This window comes from Pan troglodytes, chromosome 10 (assembly GCF_028858775.2).
Source record: "Pan troglodytes isolate AG18354 chromosome 10, NHGRI_mPanTro3-v2.0_pri, whole genome shotgun sequence".
NCBI lineage: Eukaryota > Metazoa > Chordata > Mammalia > Primates > Hominidae > Pan > Pan troglodytes.
Window position 1 is genome coordinate 86,845,485 of NC_072408.2, and position 9,122 is coordinate 86,854,606.

Below are 9,122 nucleotides of genomic sequence, written 5' to 3' on the forward strand. Positions count from 1 at the left end.
ATTGAGAAATCACTTCACGTTCATTAGGATGGCTCTAGTAAAAATGATAGGCAATAACAAATGTTAATGAGAATGCAGAGAAATTTGAACCCTCATTCATTTCTAGTAGGAAGATAAAATGGTATAGCCTCCTTGTAAATGAGTTTGGCAGTTTTTTAAAAAAATTGCATATAGGGTTTCCATATGATCCAACAATTTCACTCCTAGATATCTATCCAAGAAAATTAAAATTATTTCCTAGACAAAAACTTGTACATCAATGTTCATAGCAGCATTATTCATAATAGCCCCAAAGTGAAAACAACCCAAATGTTCATTGATTGATAAATGAATAAACAAAATGTAGTGTATTCCTACAATGGAATATCATTCAGCAACAAAAAGAAATGAAGGACTGATGCTTGCTACAATGTGGATGAACCTTGTAAATGTGATTCTAAATGAAAGAAGCCAGTCACAAAAGGTCACGTATGATTTCACTTCTATTAAATGTCCAGAATAGGCAAATCCATGAAGACAGAAAGTAGATCAATGGTTTCTGAGGACTGGGAGTAGGGACTGTGAGGGATATGGGATTTCCATAGGGCTAATGGATATGGGATTTCCTACTGGGGTGACAAAAACGTTCTGGAAGTTGTAATGGTTGTACAATTTTGTTACTACACTAAAAACCACTGAATGGTACACTTAAGGGTGAATTTTATGATGTGTGAATTACATCTCCCCCAAAATGTTAAAACATTGGTGAATTTAGCTTTCTACTATATCCTATTTTATTTAGAATATTTACATAAGTGTTTATGAGTGAGATTGTTCTCTACTTTTCTATTCTTAAATATTTTGTTTTAGGATCTGGACCCAAGGAATCTGACTTCTCTCTTACTGTTATTTCTCAACTGTCCAGGTGTAATTCCACCTGTGCACTAATTCCTATGCCCTCTTGCCTATGTAAGTACATAACTTCAACGAATTCTGCCTCTCTTTCCTCTGTCATCATTTACCTCCTCTTTATTTGGTAATCCCAATGAGCCTTCAAAAATTGTACAATATCTCGTATTGTGAAGGAACCCTCCCTCGACCCCACATTCGCCTCCGGCTACTGCCACATTTCTCTATGATAGCAAAACTTATTGAAAAATTTATAGTCAGCAGCTCACTTTTTTTTCTCTCCGTTCTCTCTTGGATCTACTTTAATCAGGCTTTTTTCCTCATCTATCTGTTAAAGCTACCAGTTACTTCCATGCAATTAAATTCTAATGATCAGTTCTCTGTTATCATCTGACTGGAACCATCAGAAGCATTTGCCACAACTGTAACTCTCTTCTTGAAATATTTTCTTCAATTTACTTCTGGGATGTCACTTTCTTGGTTCTCCTGTTCCCTGGTTCTTCTTCTCAGTCTTTTTTGCTGGTTTCTTCTTATATTAGTTTTCTTTTGTTGTGTAAGGAATTACCAAAAAATTAGTGGGCTTTAAACAGATACATTATCTCACAATTTCTGTGAGTCAGGAGTCAGGGCATAGTCTAACTGGGCCTTTGGATCAAGGTCATACAAGACTGTAATCAAGGATATGGCTGGACTGCATTCTTACCTGGAGGCTCAACTGGAGGTGATTCTGCTTCTGAATTCACTCAGGCCATTGGCAAAATAATTTTCTTGTGGATGAATGACTGAGGGCCTGGCTCTTTGGAGGTTGTTGGCTGAAGACCACTCTTGATCCTAGAGATCACACTAATTCCTTGCTACACTGGCTTTTCCAGCATAGCTGCATACTTCAAGACCACAAAGAGAGTCTCTTACATCAAGGTCAACCTAGTCCCCTCCCCATCCCCCCTTTTAAGACCTTTTGCCTGGTTAAGTCAAACCCACCAGGAACATCTCCTTTTGATTAACTCAGAACAATTAATTTGGATCTTGATTTCATCTTGAAATCCCTTCAACATTGCCATACCCTGTTGTCTAGAAGCAAGTCACAGGTCCTGCCACACTCAAGGGGCAGGACCATACAAGCCATCAACACCAAGGAGTAGAAATTCTAGGGGGTCATCTTACAATTCTTCCTACCACACTCCTCATCTGTTTGACCTTTACAACTGGAATTCCCTTTGGAGGCCGAGGCGGGTGGATCACCTGAGGTCAGGAGTTCAAGACCAGCCTGGCCAACATGTCGAGACCCTGTCTTTACTAAAAATACAAAAATTAGCTGGGCATGGTGGCAGGCACCTGTAATCCCATCTACTCGGGAGGCTGAGGCAGGAGAATCGCTTGAACCCGGGAGGCAGAAGTGAGATTGTACCATTGCACTCCAGCCTGGGCAACAAGAGCGAAACTCTGTCTCAAAACAAAACAAAACTGGAATTCCCTAGGGCTCAATTCTTGGGTCTCTTTTCCTCTTTATCTATTGTGCTTGGATCTCTTTTATTTGCCTCCCCATATTTTCTTTCTCCCCTCCTCTTCTTTGGTTTGTGCTCTAAGAGGTGATTCAAGCACACCATATCAACAGCTTCTTTGCCCTTGACTTTCTGTTGGAGTTTAGGAGGAGAGTGGGATAGAGTATTGCTTCCTCTAGCCTCCTTACTGCTGGGTTGCCTCCCTTAACTAAAGGTTACAGCTCTTGTCAAGGGGAGCATCTCTATTCAGCTACCTTCTCTGGGTTTCTGGTAATTCCTCCTTCCCCTGGACCGATTAGGCTGCCTGGTGTTGGGGTAATACATCATCCTTTATTCTCTATCTGAAATTCTGCCACACTATTTAAATAGACCCTTTGTTGAAGTCTTCTCAGATTGTGTGATTGGAGTGTGCTACTTGGACTTACTCATAAATATACATGCTCTCCCTTTCTGATCTTGTTTAGTCTCATGGATTTAAATTCCATTAATCTACTGATGACCTCTACATTTTTTCCCATAACCTGGACCTCTCCCTTGGGATTCCTACTTGAAATTTCCACTTGGATATATTCTATATACCACAAACTTCACAAGCCCACATCTTCAACTCTGATTCTTATCCAACTTCCAACCTCAAACCTTACTCTTCTTCATACTTTCCAATCTCAGAAAATGGCAATATCAGTCTTCCAGCTACAGAGGCCAAAGAGTCTGGAGTTGTAGCCAAGCATGGTAGCACTTGCCTGTAGTCCCAGCTATTTGGGAGGCTGAGGTGGAGAATTGCTAGAGCCTAGGAGTTTGAAGCTGTAGTGTGCAATGATTCAGCCTCAACAGCCACTACACTTCAGCATGGGCAACCTATAAAGACGCCATCTCTCTTTTTTAATGATTATTCATAGGCTGATTTTTAATCGATACACAATATTTGTAAATATTTGTAGGGTTCATGTAATATTTTGTTACATACATAGGGTGTGTAATGATGAAGTCAAAGTGTTTAGGATATCCATCACCTCATGTGTTAATCATTTCTATGTGTTAGGAACATTTTAAGTCCTCTCTTGTAGTTATATTGAAGTATATAATACATTGCTTTTAACTATAACTACTCTACCATAGAACATTAGATTTTATTGATTCTATCTAATTGTATGTTTATACCCATTAATCAGTCTCTTATCCTCCCCAACCCTTACAAGCCCTTCCCTACCTCTGGTAACTATCACTCTTCTCTGCCTCCATAAGATCAATTGTTTTAACTCCCACAGATGAATGAGAACATGTAATAGTTGTCTTTCTGTGCTTGGCTTATTTCACTCAATATAATGATCTTCAGTTCCATCCATGTTGCAGCAAATGGCAGGATTTCATTTTTGTTAATGACTGACTAGTATTTCATTGTGTGTATGTGTGTGTGTGTGTTTATCACAATTTCTGCATCCATTCTGTTTCTGGACACTTAGGTTGGTTACATATTTTGCTATTGTGAATAGTGCTACAATAAACATGAAGGTACAGGTATTCCTTTGAGATATTGATTTCTTTTCCTTTGGATAAATACCCAGTAGAGGGGATTGCTGGATCATATCGTGGTTCTGTTTTTAGGTTTTTTTTTTTATTATAAATTTCCATATTGTTTTCCATAGAGACTGTACTACTTTACATTCCCACCAAAAGTGTGTAACAGATCCCTTTTCTCTGCATCCTAATCAGCATTGTTATTTCTTGTCTTTTTGATAATAGCCATTCTAACTGGGGTAAGATAATATCTCACTGTGGCTTTGATTTGCATTTCCCTAATGACTAGTGATATTCAGCATTTTTTCATGTATATGTTGGCCATTTGTATATCTTTTGAGAAATGTCTATTCATGTTCTTTGCTCATTTTTCAAGGGGATTATTTGTTTTTGTTTTATTTTTTGCTTTTGAGTTGAGTTCCTTGTTTAATCTAGATACTAGCATCTTGTGAGATGAGTAGTTTGGGAATATTTTCTGCCATTCAATAGGTGGCCTCGTTACTCTGTTAATTGTTCACTTTTGCCCTGCAGGAGCTTTTTAGTTTAATACAGTCCCATTTGCCTGTTATTGGTTTTGTTGCCTGTGCTTTTGAGGTTATTACCCATAAAATCTTTGCCTAGATCAAAGTCCTGGAGTGTTTACCCTATGTCTTCTTCTAGTAGTTTTATAGTTTTTATAGTTCTCTTTAAAAAAATCTGGGATCATTTCTGACTCCCCTCTTTCTTTCACACTATCCTTCTGATCCAACAACAATCCTCTTGTCTCTGTCTTCAACATAATTTCAGACCATAACAACGTTTCCCCACCTCCACTGCTTCCCTCCTGGTCCAAGCCCTCATCATCTCTGGTCTGGATTGCTTAAATAGGCTTTTAATTTGTCTCCTTGCCTCTTTCCGTGCTCCTTGTCCTTCACTCCAGTCCTTTCTCACCAAGGCTGTCCTAGTGATCTTTTTAATACATTAGTTATATTATGTTTCTCTTCACCTCTAACCCCCACAGTGGTCTCTCATCTCACTGGGAATAAAAAGTCACAAACATGGAAATGGCTTTGAAGGTTCTATGTGATCTGGCCTTCTGCTCCAATTCTAACTTTTGCTCCTACCACTCTTCTTACTCACTCCTCTCATCACACTCATCTCCTTGATATTCCTTGAGCCTACCCTGCATGTCTCTACCTTAAAGCCTTTGAACTTCCTGTGCCATCTGCCTGGGACACTTGTCTCCCATGTCATTATAACTGGCTCCCTTAAATATCACATTCTCACTAGGTCTTCTCTAGCTCTCTTTATAAAACAGCATCCTTCCTTCCCTCTTTGATGTTTTTCTTCCCCTTTACCTTAGCTTATTTTCTCTTCCTAGCAGTTCCACCCTCAGACATTATATATTCACTTGTTTATTTGTGATCTGTTTCCCACACCGGCCCCTCTCCCTCAACTAAAGTGTAAACTCAATAGGATAGGGACTTCGTTTTGTGCACTCATTTTTCTCCAGCACCCAGAACACCGCCCAGCATTTAGTAGCTGCTCAAGAAATAGTTGTTGAATAAATGATTGAGTAGATGAATGAAAAGTTATGATTAAGGTATTATCCTACAAGTTTGGTAAGTGATATCTAGAAAATCTGTAGAGTTGTTCTAGGGCTCCTGATCTATATTTGGAAATCGTGGTCCTGGTTTCAAGGCAGTGTCTTTTTTCTCCCACTTTCTCAGGTCCAATGAGTCCCAGTAAGCCACAGTTCCTAACAGCAAGTGAATTGTTTTTTAAACTGCCTACGTGTTTTTGGAAGTCCCAACCCAGCTGCAGCTTCAGGCAGAGTGCCCAGTTCTGGCCAGTCATCTCTCTGAGCCTTGCTCACTGCGTTGGCTTTCTGTTCTTTTTCTGGTCCATGGAGATGTTTATCTTGATTTTGTACCCAGCTAATGTCATAATGCTTTTATCTTTTTATATATTTCCAATCATGGCTGAATGTTTAGAACAGAGGGGTGTGGTAATTTATGAACTCACTAAACCATCTTGATTAGAAGTCCCCACACATTTCCAAACAATGTTTGAAATGTGGCCAAATTTTAAATCCAGGAGACAGTACATAAAAATTCAGATTTACTGTTTATCTTGAAAATTTGTATATCTGGCAACACTAAGCCAGCATTTCTGTATGTGACAACTGACTGGAGGTGAATACTTGCTAAGACGCTTCAATGGGTCATGCACTCTACAAGCTGCCAAGTCCTCCCCACTGAACATTTTGTTAAATTTGACAGAAATGACTTCACTCCTTTGCTTTATCTGCCTAACCCTTGTAGGTATTTTAATTTGTGATCCCTATTTTGAGAACGGTCTGAGCGAAAGCATCAGGTAATTTATTAAGAGGTTAGAAAATGAAAACACCAAAACCGAAAACAAAGCCCTTATTTTGAATAATATATGGGGATGGAGGAGAGAGAGAGAGAAAGAGCATATTTTATACTTTTTCTCTCTTTAGTGCAAGTTTTAAATTCTAGCTCCGTAGTCACAGTTTCCAAACCTGCCAAACTGCAACTTTTCCCTTTTAGGTGAGACATACCATTAAGGACTTTTTCCCCCATGAAAATGGCATATAAAACTTTCTACCAGGGAGTGCCCTGGAATCCAGTGATGCCATTACACAACTGAGAATATAATGTGTCTACTTTTCTGTCAAGGTAAGATTTCTCTAATTTATCAAGAAAGAACTAACTCATTTGATACCGACAAGCTTTTCTTCTGAAATTGAACTGAGTAGTTAAGAGAATCAGATTTTTTTACTCATGCAAGAATCTGTGTAATCATCTCCTGTTACCCATCTATCACAGATACTCTTCCCAGAACAACCTGTGGTCAGTTTGAGGAATTCTTACACTTCTTGAAGTCTAAATGTCTGATTCATCTGAATAGTGACTTCCATTAAAAAACATACAGGCTTCCCAGCTACTCCGGAGGCTGAGACCGGAGAATGGAGTGAACCCGGGAGGCGGAGCTTGCAGTGAGCCGAGATCGCGCCACTGCACTCCAGCCTGGGCGACAGAGCAAGACTCCGTCTCAAAAAAAAAAAAAAAAAAGTACAGGCTTTGCAAGAGTACGCATGGAATGGGCATTTGCCTAGTTTGTGTGACTTGTGGAGCATCAGGAAAACCTACTGCTCTCTCTGTTTGCCTTGCTAGTGGGTCATGGTGCCAGAAGCAACCGTGTTTCTTATTTATTCAGGTTAATGCAATGAAACTGTTATTGAATGGCAAGTAAATCCTCATATGTTTGTGCCATTTGTCACTTCATTATAGATTTTAGATTTGAAAGCGCCATTTATACAATGCTGCTTCCTGAATACTTCGCCAGAAAACTTATTACACTATGACTTACTACTTACATATACTTATTACTTAACTGTGCCTAGGTAAGGGGGCTTATTGGTGGTCCAGAAAGTTCCATTTTTGAAGGTGTGGTTATAGCCTGTTTTTCTATTCAATTGTTATTTCTCTCCCATAAAAAGTTAGGACTTTTTCTTCAAAACAAACATTTACTATTATTTAGTTACTACATTTCCAAGAAAAATTCATTATATGGGCCGATATTGAAAGAATATCAAACATCAGGCATGATTAACGTTTAACAGTAAAATTAGATATTATTATCTTGGTTTAATATAACCTTACTTTTTCTCCTAAATTTGAGTTGGATCAATTCACCTTGAGTTACAAATATTGTTTTCATTTATTGTTTTGTTGTTGCTTAAATATTAACACCAATGATTTGTTTCACTCAGAATTTGGTCTCTTTTCAAAAGAGAAAATCTTTAGCTGCTTTCTTGGGAAATGGAAGTCAAGTTACAATTTCTTGAGAAGGTTTGGTTCATAGTAAGTGACCGAAAAATGGATTTTTTGTGGGCCCATGTGTATCACCTTACCCAGAGGTGAGATAATTCCTTCTGAGCCATCTAGATTTGAGTTTTTCTTAAGTCAGAGCAGGGTCTTTCTTTCTAGAAGTTCCAACAGTTTTCACTGCTCCTCCTTACTGTTCACATATGCCTAAAACTCAAAATGCTCATTTTGTTTTAATCACCTTACAGATTGGCCTACCCTCCCTGTTGGGCTCCTGAGATGTGTTGGAAGTTCATCTTAAAATCCTAATTTCAGTTGAATTATTCTTAAAAATGAGTCTACCCTTTTTTGAGTCCGTAGTAACAGGGTAAATTATTGCTATCACTATTACTGAACTACAATCTAGCTGACGAGGACCAGCAAGGCCTTACCTTTAGTTAGATTTGTTTAGGGAAGCAAGACAGAGGGTCACTCAGGTAACTTTGTTTGTGGATACAGTTCGTAAAGAAGTGACTGGAGCAGCAGCCTCAGAGGGAGGCTTCCTCGTAGCTGTGGAAAGTGTCCTTCATGGAACCCCATTCATCGTTTGTTCTGAGTTCAGTTGCTACCACTCTAGTAATGTAATAGCAGTTTTGATTCTCTCTCTCTCAAATTAAAAACTACTTTTGATCATATTGAAGTTCTAATGCCTATCAGCATTACCTTGGAAACTGTTAAAAATGCAGAATCTCATGCTCACCTGCAGACCTGAATCATATTCTGCATATTGACATGATCCCCAAATCTTGAAAAGTATTGCTTTCATATGCTGGCCTCTTTATTTTCCCCAAGTCCATCACCTCTCATCTTTTTATCTCTGTTGATCTTTTCGTTATTATTATTTAGTTTAGATTCCACAGTCCATTATTTGCATAACACTCTCACCAATATTCTCAACTCCCTAGTCCTGTTGTCTTAAATTTTTTTTATCTTTGTCTGACAAATGTCCAAACCTGGATGAATGCATCTGTATTCCTTCTCTATGCCTACACTCGAACAGCCTGGCACTGCCACAGATAGTCTCCCAACAGTGGAGCAGATACAGGCAGATTGGTGCCGACACATGGGGCCTGTTCAGCCTGCCAGTTCTTCCATGTGTCTCTGGTAAATTCTCTTCCTCTGTCTACAACAATTGTTTTAAACATTCTACATTCTATTCAAACCTCGAATATTCTTAACTCCTCCTCATTTGCAGCAGATGACTTCACCTCCTACTTCCCGAAGAAAATAGAAGGCATCAGATGGGAACTCCCTCAGCTTCCTGCTAGCAAATCCATACAGTTCCATCTGGACTCATGTTCTTCTCTTTTCCTCCTATTTTAGTCTAGGGAGTATCCTTCTC

General features: G+C 38.9%; 1 long non-coding RNA gene across 1 annotated transcript in view; it reads right to left on the minus strand.

Annotated features, from left to right (window-relative positions):
* LOC107967590 (uncharacterized) overlaps nt 1-8,905 on the minus strand; it is a 46,191-nt gene extending 37,286 nt beyond the window's left edge. Inside the window, exon 1 of the long non-coding RNA XR_002938839.3 lies at nt 8,173-8,905. This is a non-coding gene — a long non-coding RNA (uncharacterized LOC107967590). The remainder of the gene's footprint in view (nt 1-8,172) is intronic.
* Nucleotides 8,906-9,122: the final 217 nt, after the last annotated feature.